Source organism: Engystomops pustulosus, chromosome 3, assembly GCF_040894005.1.
Source record: "Engystomops pustulosus chromosome 3, aEngPut4.maternal, whole genome shotgun sequence".
Taxonomy (NCBI): Eukaryota; Metazoa; Chordata; class Amphibia; order Anura; family Leptodactylidae; genus Engystomops; species Engystomops pustulosus.
In genome coordinates, this window is record NC_092413.1 from 135,788,277 (window position 1) to 135,804,440 (window position 16,164).

Here is a 16,164-nt window from a genome sequence, read left to right on the forward strand (position 1 = left end):
GGGGGGTCTAACTATGATATGAAGGGGGGTTTAATGTGTATGGGGGGCCTAACTGTTATATGAAGGGGGGTTAATGTGTATGGGGGGCTTAACTATAATATGATGGGGGGTTTTATGTGTATAGGGGGGCTAACTATAATATGAAGGGGGGTTTAATGTGTATGGGGGGGGGTAACTAAAATATGAAGGGGGGTTAATGTGTATGGGGGGCCTAACTGTTATATGAAGGGGGGTGGAAACATTACTAGAATCTGGGGGACAGTGTGTATTAAGGTGGCCTATTTAAAAAATTTAGAGGGGGGTAAATGTTAAATGCTTGGGGAGGGGTGTATAATAAGGGGAGCAGTGTGTATATACAATATACAGAAATAAAACTATTTATATGTAGAGGGAACGTGTCAGCAGGGAGTTTCCCAGTAACCAGTGCCCTGTGCAGAAAGTCATTTACTTTATATTATAATACAATTAAATTATGTGCAGATACTAGGTGTAAATAAATAAATAGGAGGCAAGTTGTAAAAATGTATAATTGAAGGGATACTATATGCTCATTAATAATTTGGAGGGGATTATATGTATAATAATAATTAGGACATGGTATAAAAACGTATTAGTACATTTTGTATATAATAATTAGATTGTTATATAACACATTTATTAGTAGGGAAAATGTATAAAAATAATTAGAAGGGACATGAAATAGATAAATAAATTCATTAAAATAATTCACAGAGGAACCAAATATTGGGGGTCATTTACTTACCCGGTCCTGTCGCGATCCAGCAGCGCGTTCACCAACAAGGATTCGGGTCTTGCAGCGATTCACTAAGGTGGTGCGCCCGATGTCCGCCAGGTGTCGCTGCTGAGCCGAGGTCCACCGGAGTTCACCAGTCTATCCTTGGTGCATGTAAGTTAGTGTCAAGCAACACTTTTTATTTTAAAATAGCGCGATTTTTCCGCCGGCCGACGGATTTTTGGGTGCATGCAACCCCACACCGATGCGACACAATCCAATCGCGTGCGCCAAAATCCCAGGGGAATACGGCGCAAAACGGTAAAATTCGGGGAAGCCGGCGAAAATGTGCGATTTGGACCCTTAGTAAATGACCCCCATTATCTAATTAATGGGGAGAACCATACTTTTTAATGGCACAGTATTATTTATTCACAGACTGTAGTATAGTAATATATTTGGGGGTAACAATGTAATATTTGATATGCTGGGGACACAGAGGGGTTTCTTATGTAGATTCTTTAGAAGTACAACTGTGGTATTTTTAGGGGCGCAGTGCGGGGGATCTGCTTCCCAGAGCTGAACACATCTGCCAGAAAATTCTGCAACCAGATTTTACGACGATTCTGGATGTGAAGGTGAAGGCACGTCACCTGTGAGGTACAAGATGCCACTTCTCCCTGTGTCAGATCAGTATTGTAGTCACTGAATAACCTTCTAGTGTGAGACAGGTATCAGCTTATGTACTGTTATATCTATAGGGTCAGAGAGCCAGGGGTGACTTGTCTATGTGGTGCGGGGACACCAGAGTAGGGTAGCATTTCCTTATTGGAAGGTTGGTGCAGTGCGAACACTTACATCCCTAACCACTGCCCGGGACACCAGGGGTAACTCTTATACTATTCCTAACATTAATGCACTGAGGTAATGTCACCACTGCAGCCCCTGTACACAAACCAAGAGCCGAGCACTAGCAGAGAGGGATTAGCTTATCCTTTATTTCACTGCCCCCGATAGTGCTTAGAAATTCCCTTATCCTAGAATATTTCTAGGTAGTAGTAGGTGGGCCCCCAAAATCAATTTCACTGGTGGGCCCCAGGTACCCCAGTCCGACCCTGGATGGGGAGAACTTGTTTTCAGGGCATAATGTTTCTGTCTACGTTTTATTCGATCATAATTACATGTTGATGATAGTTCAATGATAGATAGATAGATAGATAGATAGATAGATAGATAGATAGATAGATAGATAGAACAATAAATATTATCTTTCATACAAACTTAATATCCTGGTGTCCACTAGAGTAAATGTAGAGGAAATGTCTGTAACCTTCCATGCTCTATTTATCATTACATTATTTGCCAATAAAAACAAATCAATAAATAAATCTTGTGTAGGTTGAGTTCACTGTGGTTCCTCTTGCATGCTGGTGGGTCAGGTCAACAATGTGCTGTGCTATTATATTTTACTGCCCGACCAATTATTGTGAAATTGTAATTTCATCTACAAAGAAGTCTTCACATATAGCACACATGTACTTGTAAATATACTTGCATATACACATTTTCAGTACTTTAAATAACTTAATACTTTCATAAACATGCGTCTAATGAAATGTTCACTGTGGTACTCTACGGAGCTGTCCAATTTTATCCTGGTCTTTGCCTGTACATCAAAAGTTATAAGTATCTTAAGACAGAAGTTTAAACAGAAATGTGCTTGGGGTTTGCTCATAAATATGACAGCTAAAGTGTAGACATAATATTGATATAGCTCTTTCCCTTAGAATGATTGCAGCACTGTGTAAAAGAGGGGGATAGAGGGAGACAGGTTTGCTAGTTGTGAGTCCCTTTTAAACTATGACAGTGTCTGTGAGTGGAAGGTCATTATATGTACTCTGACAAATGACTTCCCTCTGTTTTCCCTCCTGGTTCTTTATTGCTTTTCTTACAGCAAGTGAAAGGAAGATAGCAGACACAAATGAAAGTGAGTTTGATGGATACTCCCTACAAAGTCGAGTTTTCATCTTGATAAGGTGTAAAACTTAGGGCTCTGTTATCTCAAGTGTAAGCACTGGTACCAAAGTCTAGGCATTTTCTGTCATCTTGACATTCTGCTGTGTGCTGTTGGGAGAATGCATCTTCTGGGCACGAACGATTGATTTTACTAACTTTAGTCAGGCAACTGTTCATGATGAATTACATAATGTGCAATTTATCATTTTCCAGTCAATGCACAAGCATCAATACACTAACAAAAACTAAGTGCAAGCTAAACTTTGGTACATGTCACTCCCTAAGTGGGTCACATCAAGTTCATAACCTTGCATGTTTTTCTTTATGATTAAACAGCAGTTTTGACTAATAATTAATACACATTTACAAGTGTAATGAAATATTATAGTGTAGAAAGACTGATCACAAGTCCTGTTACATCTATTAAAAAAATTAAAAAATTAACAAAGATATATATATATATATCTGCACTAACCAAAGATATACAACAAAAACTGATATAAGCAGTAATGGATACCATAAAAAAGACAAGAAAAACTCATGTTAGTTGTCCTATATGGGCAAACGTGAATCCAGATAATAGGGGTGTGTAGGTATCTGTATGCAAGTGATAGCGTTCGGCATGAAAGTTGGCGCGATTACAACACAATTCCATTCTAAAAAGCTGTCACAGCAGCGCAATTCCCGAAAATTTCTAAAAGCCGACGAAAGTGTGATCCACAGGACCCTTAGTTAGTAAGCCCCATTTTGTATTTCTGCTTCCCCATGCACAAGACTTCATATACTTCACATTTTTTTCCTTTTATTTTACAAAACAGTTTTTTTTTTGCATTGAATGTATATGTCTGTTTATTTTACCTTGTTACCTTGTTGTATGATAACCCTTTCATTTGTACACAAGGGTCAACATTTATTAAAGCGCTTGCACCATTTTTCTGACTTTGCACTAAAAAGAACGTGCAAAACTGCTTGCACATGTATTTATAAAGTGTCTGCGTCAGTTTTGTGTTGTCCTACAAGACACAAAAACTGCTTAGTTGGAGTTTGCGCCACATTTATTTTTGACATGCATCACAAATCTGCAGCATGAACAAAGTGCACCAAAAAAAATAGTGCACACTTCCCGGGCAGTGCAGGGAGTACCAGATTCATGAAGATTGTGTGCCAGTTTTTATTCATTTCCGTGCACCACAGGCAAACTGCACATAAAGTACTAGTTTTGATGAATGTGGGCCATTGTCCTTTTTTTACATTAAAACTTCAAATTAATAAGAGCCTTCTTGTGTTATAATTCCATAAACTGAGAAGAGACATAAATACCTAAATGTATTTCTTAATTAGTGAGTATATTATTTATACAGGCTCCCTATCAGAACCTAAGTCTGTGATCCTGACACAGAGTATGTCATTCTATTTCTTCTTCTAGTACTCTTTTAGTATTTTGTAGCGCCATATATGTTCCTATTGGAGACATGGTTCACTCATTTTCCCCTTTCAATAATCCAGGCTTTCTGATACATTAAATGATAATGGGTTTATTAACAACCCTTTAATTTCTAGAATAGACAGAAGAATATCAAGATTTTAGAGAACACTTTAAAAGAAATCTACCATTTGATTTGATGCATTATGAACCAAACATACCTTGAGAATAATGTAGCTACACTGATGCAGAATCAAAATTTTTTTAATCCCTGAGTTGATTATGACATTCAGGACATTAGGAAAGTTGGATTTCATGCTTGCAGTACACAAACACATCACACAATCTTTCTGCACTGTCCAGACAGGACTAATTAAACTGAGCTGGATCACTCATACATAGCAGCTGGGGGATGGTGCAGCGATTGATTACTTTTGCCTGTTAGTGATTACATCATTCTCCTGAGCAGTGTAAGAGGAGAAGCACTGGACCAGGTAAAGGAGTGGCAGAGACTCATTATCCTGAATTTTAGAATTATTTTTTCAGCAAAGCCACTCAGCTCAGAGATTAAACAAGAGATGATTCTACATCAGTGTAGTTACAGCAGTCTCATGGTATGTTTGGTTCACAATGCATGAAACCGAAAGGTAGATTTTCTTCAAAGTTATTTCTAGTTATCACACATTAATGTGGATAAGTTGCTTTTACTTCTACGTTTTGAGTTATGTGTACACGTTTCACAGTCTGTTTGTCAGAGTGTTAAAGTAACACCAAGCTGAGAATTTTATCATTCTGACACTTTTAGAATGCATGAAAGACTTTTAAAGGCTTACGATATATAGACTCATGTTACATGACTTTAATATGTGTTTTTATTATTTGTGCTTAATTTCAGTCTATCATCTGCTACATAAATTAAACAGCTTGGATTAGTTTATGCTTTAGGAGCATTTGCAAAAGCTTGAAGGATTTTATCTTGAAGAGCTGAAGTAGTAAGGAAGTAAAATAAATGCTTATGCTAAATTACCACTTCATATTTGTTATTCTACTCAAGATATAGACTTCAGTAAATTTATTTTCTTTTACTTGAAGAGTAACCATTAGAGATGAGCGAACACACTCGTCCGAGCTTGATGCTCATTCGAGCATTAGCGTACTCGTAACTGCTCGTTGCTCGGACGAATACTTCACCAGCTCGAGAAAATGGCATCTCCCGCCGTTTTGATTTTTGGCAACCAGAAACAGAGCCAATCACAAGCCAGGAGACTCTGCACTCCACCCAGCATGACGTGGTACCCTTAAACGTTGATAGCAGTGGTTAACTGGCCTGATCAGGTGACCCTGGAATAGACTAGCCCCTGCCCGCGCTGCTCGCATCATTCTCTGTCTGGATGCCGTTAGGGAGAGAGTTGCTGCTTCTGCAGGAATAGCGTTAGGGTGTTATATTAGCTTACTGTTAGGCAGGAGTGAGTCTACAAGAACCCAACAGCCCTTGTTAGGGCTAGAATAGCATTATATATTTTCTTTTTTTTGTTTGCTTGTGGCTGGGCTTGCTGGCACTAGTAGTGCAGCTAGTACCATATTGTGAGGAATTTGCAGGGAGACTTGCGAACGTTATATTTAGCTCTTAGTGACACACATATCCATCTCAAACACCTAAGTGGGACAATTTATTAGGGGTTTGATTGAATTAGGCACAGTCTGACGATTTTTTTTTTTTCAAAACTTAAAGTGACTTAAAATCCAGTTCTTGTGTGCTGTCAGTGTAGGTTAGAAACTAGGCATACAAGAACCCAACCGACTTTCTTAGGCCTACAATAGCGTTATATATATATATTTTGTTGATTTGCTTGTGGCTGGCCTTGCTGGCACTAGTAGTGCAGCTAGTACCATATTGTGAGGAATTTGCAGGGAGACTTGCGAACATTATATTTAGCTCTTAGTGACACAAATATCCATCTCAAACACCTAAGTGGGACAATTTATTAGGGGTTTGATTGAATTAGGCACAGTCTGCTTTTTCTTTTCTTTACTTTTTTTTTTAAACTAAAAGTCATCAGGCACAGGACAAAATCCTGTTGTGTGCTGTCAGTGTAGGTTAGAAACCAGCCATAGCAATAGGATAGCTTCGTTTTCTTAAAAAAAAAAACACACAAAAAAATTTACAATTTACACTTTAATTTTGAAAATGTTGAACCCGAGGTCTAGGGGTAGAGGACGAGGGCGTGGGCGTCCCACTACTGCAGGGGTCAGAGGCCGTGGTCCTGGGCGGGGTGAGACACCACCTGCTGATGAGGGAGCAGGGGAACGCCGCAGAGCTACACTCCCTAGGTTCATGTCTCAAGTTACTGGGACCCGTGGTAGAGCACTGTTGAGGCCAGAACAGTGCGAACAGGTGATGTCGTGGATTGCGGACAATGCTTCTAGCAATTTGTCCTCCAGTCAGTCTTCCACACAGTCCACCCATGTCACTGAAATCAGCACTCCTCCACCTCAGCCTCCTTCCCCCCAGTCTACCCCCTCCCAGGAAAATTTGGCATTTGAACCGGCATTCTCTGAGGAACTGTTTTCTGGACCCTTCCCAGAATCACAAACCACTTGTCCGGTTGCTGCTGAGCTCTTTCCCGATGCCCAGGTTTTCCACCGGTCGCAGTCTGTGGGTGATGATGACATTGTTGACGTAGTGGAAGAAGTGTGTAAAGAGGTGTCGGACGATGAGGAGACACGGTTGTCAGACAGTGGTGAAGTTGTTGTCAGGGCAGGAAGTCCGAGGGGGGAGCAGACTGAGGTATCGGAGGATGATGAGGTGACAGATCCAAGCTGGGTTGATAGGCCGGGTGAACACAGTGCTTCTGAGACGGATGAGAGTCCTCGACGAGAACAGGTTGGAAGAGGCAGTGGTGGGGCCAGACGGAGAGGCAGGGCGAGAGCTGGTGCATCAGTGCCAAATCCTCAAGACATACCCCAATCTGTCTGATTTGCTCATGAAGGTGCGCCGCATCTGTGTGCATTTCAGGAAGTCCAGCACAGATGCTGCCACTCTCAGGGCAGCGCAGTACCGCCTCCAACTGCCCGCTCACCGACTGTTGTGTGACGTGCCCACGAGGTGGAATTCAACATTAACCATGTTATCCAGAGTTTACCAGCAGTGCAGAGCGATTGTAGACTGCCAGATGTCAACTTCCACCAGAACTGGTAGTCAGGTCAGTCAGCTTCCTCAAGTCTACAATGAAGAGTGGACGTGGATGTCTGATATCTGTCAGGTGCTGAAAAACTTTGAGGAGTCAACACAGATTGTCAGTGGCGATGCCGCCATCATCAGCCTCACCATCCCGCTGCTTGGCCTGTTGAAAAACTCTCTGGCCAGCATGAAGTCAGAAGCTTTGTGCTCGTCACAAGAGACGGGGGAAGAAGATTCCCTTGTTGATAGCCAAAGCACCCTCAGGTCTGTTTCTCAGCGCATATCGGAGGAGGATGAGGAGGAAGAGGAGGAGAATGTTGGCGAGACAGAAGAGGGGAGCATTGCTCAGACCTTCACTGTTCAGCGTGTGGCAGAAGAAGAGGAGTTGGAGGAGGAGGAGATGGACAGTCAAGCCAGTGAGGGGAGTGAATTCTTGCGAGTTAGGACTCTGGCGCATATGGCAGATTTCATGCTAGGCTGCCTATCCCGTGACCCTCGCGTTCAAAGAATTTAATACAGCACCTGGGTATTCACTCTCCTGGACCCACGGTACAAGCAAAATCTTTCCACTCTCATCCCTGGAGAGGAAAGGAGTGTGAGAATGCATGAATACCAGCAGGCCCTGGTGCACAAGCTGAAACAGTATTTCCCTTCTGACAGCGCTAGCGGCAGAGGGCGTACTTCTGCGGGACAAGTAGCGAGGGAGAGTAGGCGAGCAGGCAGCTTGTCCAGCACTGGCAGGGGTACGCTTTACAAGGCCTTTGCCAGTTTTATGTCACCCCAGCAAGACACTGTCACCTGTCCAGAGTCTCGGCAGAGTAGGGCTGATCTTTACAGAAAGATGGTGAGGGAGTACGTAGCTGACAATACCATCGTCCTAAATGATCACACAGCTCCCTACAACTACTGGGTTTCAAAGCTGGACATGTGGCACGAATTGGCGCTGTACGCCTTTGAGGTTCTTGGCTGCATTGCCGCTAGCGTGTTGTCTGAGCGGGTTTTCAGTGCAGCTGGTGGCATCATCACCGATTAGCATACACGCCTGTCGACTGACAGTGCTGACAGGCTGACGCTTATCAAGATGAATAAAGCCTGGATTTCTCAGGATTTCCATTCTCCACCAGGTGAAAGAAGCTCAACCTGAATAATGTATGCACTCCTCCTCCTCATTTTCCTCCTTCTCCTCCTCTTTGTACACTTAAGCAGAGGAAACTGGCCAGGGCCAACTGGCTCTAGCAGTAGTACTCTATGTATTTAATTTTTCTGGAGGGCCACCTACCCGGTCCTCTGTTATAAACAATTTTTGGGAGTGCCACATACAGGCACTCAATCTATTCAATTTTTCTGGAGGACCACCTACCTGCTCCTCTGGTTTGAAAACTTTTTTGGACTGCCACATACAGGCACTATCCAAATTTAATTGTCTCCATAGCAGCCACCACACGTCGTCTTTATAGCTGCCTCCACAAGTTGTCTCCATTGCTACCTCCACACGTCATCTTCATAGCTGCCTCCCAAAGTCGTCCATATAGCTGCCTCCATACATCGTCCCCTTAGCAAACGAGCTGTGTCAGGCAGAATTTTGGGTTGTTTTCATGGCTTCCACATCAAACTTGTTAACTTTGTCGCCACCCTGCTGTGTTATCCACAAAATATACTGGCAAACTTTTATCATTTACCGATATTATTTCAGCGCTTCTTGCGCATCTGTTTACATTCCCCTCACCCGCCATAACCCAAACTTATAAGAACACTACTTCACTTGATCTTATACAAAAGGTTCTTAGAAGTGCTGTTTGGGGAGGAGCCGAGAGACAGGGGCTTGGACAGGCGAAAGCGCGCCTGGCAGCGGACCGCCAGCTCCATCCCAAGATCCAACTAACATAGTTTTAACTGCAGCACCTTTAATCTACTACTACTTTACTGCCTCCATACATCGTCCCCTTATCAAACGAGCTGTGTCAGGCAGAATTTTCGGGTGTTTCACCAGATATATAATGGAACTCGGCGCATCTGTCGCCGCCATGCTGGAGACCTAAAGTTGCAATCATAGCAGCGCAATATGGATGCCCCATACTGTTGCTCTTAATCATGGAACCATTTCCGTAAAAACAATTAAAAATAGAACCGCTATGGGGGGCGTGGCCTAGCTGCGAATGTAAGAGGACGCAGGGTGCCGGAGCTCCGCCGCTCGTATCCTGTCAAGCATCCGTTTACCCGACAGTGGACAGCCGAGATCGGCAGACTTACCCTCCCAGACACCGGGGACACGATCCTCCACCGGGCGACAGAGTATGACGGGCCCCAAACGCCTGCGACAAGCAGACAGATCGCGGTGCACAAGATGGCGGCCGCCATTCGGCAGGCAGCCGCGCGGCCAAACCTCTGCGACCGGATACCGCTGCTAAGTTAGGCAGCTTTGCCCGTGCTGAAGTGCCAGGAGGGGGAAGGAAGCAGCAAGGCCACCCGGAGGACCGGCAGCAGTCATCAGCAGCCTCACCAGGGTCCAGGTATGCGGTCTTGAGCGACATGCAGTCCGGAGAGGAGGAGGATAGTGATACTGAGGGGAGAGAGTGTCTGGACAGTGTGCAAACCCAGGAGCCCCAGGCAGTACAATCTAATGCTGCCACACTTGTAAAGCTCACCGGGCAGATGGGAGGATTGAAAGAGGACATTCTCCAGGTGAGACACGACCTGCACAAGGTGGCTGAAAGAACGACTGCGGTGGAATCCAGAGTGAGGGAGGTTGAAACAGCATTACCTCCAATGCGCCAAGAGATGAGAGATCAATCCCATGCTGTACTACAGTTGCAGGCTAAGGCCGACGATCTTGAAAATCGGCTATGCCGAAATAATGTTAGAATAATTGGGGTCCCGGAGAAGATAGAGGGGCAAACTCCTGATGATTATTTTGAAAAATGGCTACTAGAAGTCTTCGGTAAAGATAACCTAACTCCTTTATTTGCGGTGGAGAGGGCACACCGGGTGCCTACTAGACCGGGTCCGCCTGGGAGGCCTCCACGTCCGGTGCTAGTGAAATTGCTACATTATAAGGACCGGGACCGCATATTGCGCCTAGCAAGAAGCCGTAATGATATAACTATCAATGGAGCACACATTGCATTTTTCCAGGACTTTTCAGCAGAGGTTCAAAAGAGGAGACTACAGTTTCAAGACATCAAGAGACGTCTACGTGCTCTGGAAGTTTCATATTCTATGATGTACCCGGCTCGCCTGAGGGTGGTAGCTTTGGGCTCCACTCAGTTCTTTGACAACCCGAGAGCTGCCCTGCAGTGGTTGGATGCCAACGAGGCGCGGCTGCGGGGGCACCAAAATGTGCCTTGAGTACAGTGATTGAGACGTTTTTTGTTGTTTTGTTTTTTTTTTCCTTCTCCTTCCTTTTCCACCTTGTTTTTGCTCTTTCCCTATCTGCTTATTTGTTCCCCCCCCCTTTTTTTTTGAATATGGTTAAATATCAGTGCTGTACAATGTGGGTGGTTGACATGTATGGCATACTTGTATGTCAGTGGGGGTGCTGGGAAAGGGTACCCTTAGTAGCATATATGAGGGTATAGCTACAAAATGCAGGGTTGAATACTGCTGTGTGGTAGCGGCGGAGGAGACAGCAAGCAGTTGTGTTGTAATGCAGATTGTTACACGTTCATTGAGTCTATTCTGTGCTCTGAGTGGTGCTGTGGCAGTGCAAGGGATGCCGGTCGTCCATAGTCTCAGGGGAGCCGTTGTCTCTCCCAACTTCAGTGAGATGCGCTGTAACAGCAGATACTCTGCACTACTCGATAGAAGGCTATCTGATAGCCCTAACCCTCTACGGAGGGGAGGTTTAATGTTTACTAGGTTGGGGGGGGAAGGGGGGAGGGAGATCCGGCCCGGGAGATTCTGGTCCTCATGGTTATATTGGTTGTTCTGGGTGATGAGTGCTACGCTTTTTAATTCAAATCAACATGATGGAATTGGTTAAATGTATGTCCTGGAATATCCGGGGTTTAGGTAATGCTAGGAAGCGTCAAGCAATGTTTAACTGCATTAAGGAACACTCGGCTTCAGTTGTTGGGTTGCAGGAGATGCATCTTATGAAAGAGACAGTGCAGATGCTTCATAGAGCATGGGTTGGACATAGTTTTCATTCTTATCATACCTCCTACTCTAGAGGCGTGAGCCTGTTGATTAATAGATCGATCCCATTTGTGTGTCATGCTTCTTTTTCGGACCCGGAGGGTCGGTATGTTGGGGTTCACTGCAGGTTATATAGGTGGGTTTGTGTGTTGGTGGTCTTGTATGTCCCGCCTCCATACTCAAGTACGCATTTGAGGGATCTGAAAAATAGAACCGCTATGCTATTCCATTATTCCTAGATGAAATATTCAAACGACCCAGCCTGCTTTGAAAATTATAATTTTTTCAAAGTAAATGCTTCTGGCCCCCAGGCCCATTTTGGGTGGGGAGGAGCCGACAGACAGGGGCTTGGACAGGCGAAAGCTCGCCTGGCAGCGGACCGCCAGCTCCATCCCAAGATTAGGCAGCCTCAGAGGCATCCATGCATACTGCCCCTGCTGTTTCCTGTCCATTTTGTCTCCACGATCCTCCACAGTGTCCACCAATGTCTCCATGCGCAACTTTCAACTCTCTATATCCCAGACACTGGAGCGCGAGAGGATATATAGCACATCATCCCCTTATCAAACGACCTGTGTCAGGCAGAATTTTCGGGTGTTTCACCAGATACATAATGGAACTCGGCGCATCTGTCACCGCCATGCTGGAGACCTGAAGTTTCAATCATAGAAGCAATATGGATGCCCCATACTGTCGCTCTTAATCATGGAAGTCGTCTCCATGGCTGCCGCCACATGTCGTCCCCTTATCAAACGAGCTGTGTCAGGCTCATTTTTCGGGTGTTTCACCAGATACGTTATGGAACTTGGTCACTATGTCGCCACCATGCTGTTTTATCGACTAAATATACCGTCAACCTTTTGTTCACATAGGAAATCATTTCACCTCCTTTGGTGAAACCTGAGTCCATTTAGGGTATGTCGCCATGAGACTCTCTAGCCTGCCACTGCTGCCGCTGCCTCTGCATGCCGTCCCCTATAGTGTCAGGGTCAATTATTGCATGTTTTAGATGCTATCTAGCCTCATTCGGTCACTCTGTCATGGCCATGCTGTTGCCCATAATTTTGGCATAATGGTGCGATTAAGCAGCCTCAGAGGCATCCATGCATGCTGCTCCTGCTGTTTCCTGTCCATTTCCGTGGTGTTTCCATCATTTTCTGAGGTTTCCAGGTGTTTGGCCAAGCATCCCTATGCAGACCCTTGGTCCCCTTGAAAAATGCTCGAGTCTCCCATTGACTTCAATGGGGTTCATTATTCGAGTCGAGCACTCGAACATCGGGAAAAGTTTGTCTCGAATAACGAGCACCCGAGCATTTTAGTGCTCGCTCATCTCTAGTAACCATTATTTTACAAAAATGTGATATGTTGTAAGGCATGCAATAGTATCATAGTATCACAGTATATAAGACCGGAAAAAGACACAAGTGCATCAAGTCCGACCTTTAAGAATGAAATAAATGTTTTATACCCATAACCCGTGATATTTTTTTCTCTCCAGAAAGTCATCCAGGCCTCTCTTGAACATGTACATAGAGTCCGCCATAACAACCTCCTGCGGCAGAGAGTTCCATAGTCTCACTGCTCTTACAGTAAAGAACATTTGTCTATGTTGATGGTATAATTGGCTCTCCTCTAGGCGTAGAGGATACCCCCTTGTCCTGGTCACAGGCCTAGGTATAAAAAGATCTTTGGAGAGATCCTTGTACTGTCAGGTTCAGGTTTCCCCTTAGTCGTCTTTTTTCTAAACTGAATCATCCCAAATTTTTGTAATCTGTCATTGTATTCTAATCCCCCCATCCCCCTAATAATCTTGGTTGTTCTCCTCTGCACCCGTTCCAACTCTGCTATGTCCTTTTTACATACTGGTGCCCAAAACTGCACACAAGATTCCATTCCTCGGATCGCTTGTTCAAGCTATTCTTCGCCTAATACAGTGTAATACAGATGTATTACACTGTATTATGTGACAGAAGGCAGGACCCGGCTCCCCAGGAGAGGATCGCGCAGCCCGGGCACTGGCAGTCCCGGGGCTGTGATCGGAGTCGCTGGGGGTTACGATTCCCGCGTCCGCTGCGTTTCGGGGTTAACACTCGCGATCTGCGAAATCTCCGATCGCAGTTGTTAGAGGCGGGTGTCGGCTATAATATATGACATACTATGACATACTATGACTGCATATTGCGGGAACGCACCTCCCGCCATGCAGTAATAGTACGTAAAAATGTTGGGAAGGGGTTAAATGTGAGACACACACCCTCTCCTCTTTCTGCTCTTAGCTGATTGGTTCTCATTGCTGCTACCAGCACTCAAGTGCTGCTAGGAGCCATAACTAATGTAGTACAATCTCACCCTGTACACTCCCTGTCTCTCCCTAACTAATGTGGTAAACATCTCTCCCTGAACACCTTCAGCTTTACCTACACTTGTATATAAAGAAATGCAGCAGGAAATGGCATACAGGAGAGAGAGCAGTGATACACCGTGCCTCTCCGAGTCTTCAATTGGCCCCATGTGCTGTGCTGCAGTTTTATTAGATACATATACATTCCAAAAAAGGTAAGCATAAAATAACACTTTGTTAGATCCATTAAAACAAATCCATTTAAAAAGACTACATACACAGAAAAAGTCCACCGATGGTCAAATAACAAAATATACATGATAAAAAAGATCACATAACCGGTACAGAGTTATAGAAGGTATAGTCCTCAGAACAAGTAAAGGTATGTGCTTACATATATATATTGCACATTACCCAGAGGAATAACAGAGGACAAAGAACACATACACAGGTATATACAGAAAGGGCTGTGGGGGCTCCCATTGAATGTAGTCTAGACAGAGTAGAGCAATTGCTATATACTACCCCCCAGCAATAACTATATACAGCCTCCCCAGTAATAACTATATACAACCCCCCAGCAATGACTATATACAGCCCCCCATTAATCACTGTATACAGCCCCTGAGTAATCACTATATAAATCCCCCCAGTAATTAATATATACAACCCCCTGACAATAACTATATACAGCTCCCCCAGTAATCACTGTATACAGCCCCCAGTAATCACTTTATGCACACCCTGCATTAACTATATATAGTCCCCATATAACTACTTTATACAACCCCCTGATAACTATATACAGTCCCCCTATTTTAACTATATAAACCTCCTATAATAACTAACTATATACACCCGTCTATAATAGCTAACTATATACCCTGCGGGTGCTTTGGGCACCCCCCCTGTAACCCAGCCCTGTATACAGACCAAGGGTGGTCACCATCCGACACATGTTTCGCCTTGCTTTATCAGGGGTATGTGTGTATGTAGACCTGTGTATTTGTACCTTGTTCTCTGTTATTCCTCCAGTTAATGTGCAATACTTGTTTTTAAGCAAATACCTTGACTTCGGAGGTTCGGAGGACTAGACCTCCTATTCCTCTATGCAGGTTACTGTGATCTATTTATCCTGTATATTTAGTTATTTGACCATTGGTGGACTTCTTCTGTGTAAATGCATTTTAAATGGATTTGTTTTAATTGATCTAATAAAGTGTTCTTTTATACTTTCTATATTTGTTTTTTTTTTTCCTTTTTTTGTGGAGTTATTTGATTTTCGGAACTATCTATTTAACCCTTTCAGGACCTGGCCCTTTTTTGTTTTTTCATTTTCATTTTTTACTCCCCATGATCAAAAATCCATAACTTTTTTATTTTTCCATGTACAGAGCTGTGTGACGGCTTATTTTCTGCGTAACAAATTGCACTTCATAGAGATGGTATTGAATATTCCATGCCGTGTACTAGGAAGCGGGAAAAAAATTCCAAATGCAGTGAAATTGGTAAAAAAACGCATTTGTGCCGCCTTCTTGTGGGCTTGGATCTTACGGATTTCACTGTGCGCCCCAAATGACATGTCTACTTTATTCTTTGGGTCGGTACGATTACGGTGATACCAAATTTGTATAGGTTTTATAATGTTTTCATACATTTAAAAAAATTAAAACCTCCTGTACAAAAATTTTTTTGGGGATTTTGCCATCTTCTGGCGCTAATAACTTTTTTATACTTTGGTGTACTGAGCTGTGGGTGGTGTCGTTTTTTGCGGATTTTGATGACGTTTACAATGTTATCAATTTTAGGACTGTACGACCTTGTGATCACTTTTTATAGAATTTTTAAATTTTTTTAAATGACAAAAAAAGTGCCATTTTCGAATTTGGGCGCGATTTTCCGTTACGGGATTAAACACAGTGAAAAACCGTTATCATATTTTGATAGATCGGGCATTTTCGGACACGGCGATACCTAATGTGTTTATGATTTTTACTGTTTATTTATATTTATATCAGTTCTAGGGAAAGGGGGGTGATTTGAGTTTTTAGGGTTTTTTATTATAATTTTTTTTTTTTTAACTTTTTTTAATTTTTATTTTTAGTACTTTTCAGACTCCTTAGGGTACTTTAACCCTAGGGGGTCTGCACGATCCTATCATATACTGCCATACTACAGTATGGCAGTATATGGGGATTTTACTCCTCATACATTACAATGTGCTGATAGCACATTGTAATGCATGGGTTAACCAGAAGTAGCCTCGGGTCTTCGCGAGACCCGAGGTTACCATGGCAACGGATCGCCGCTCCCCGATGACGTCACGGGGAGCGGCG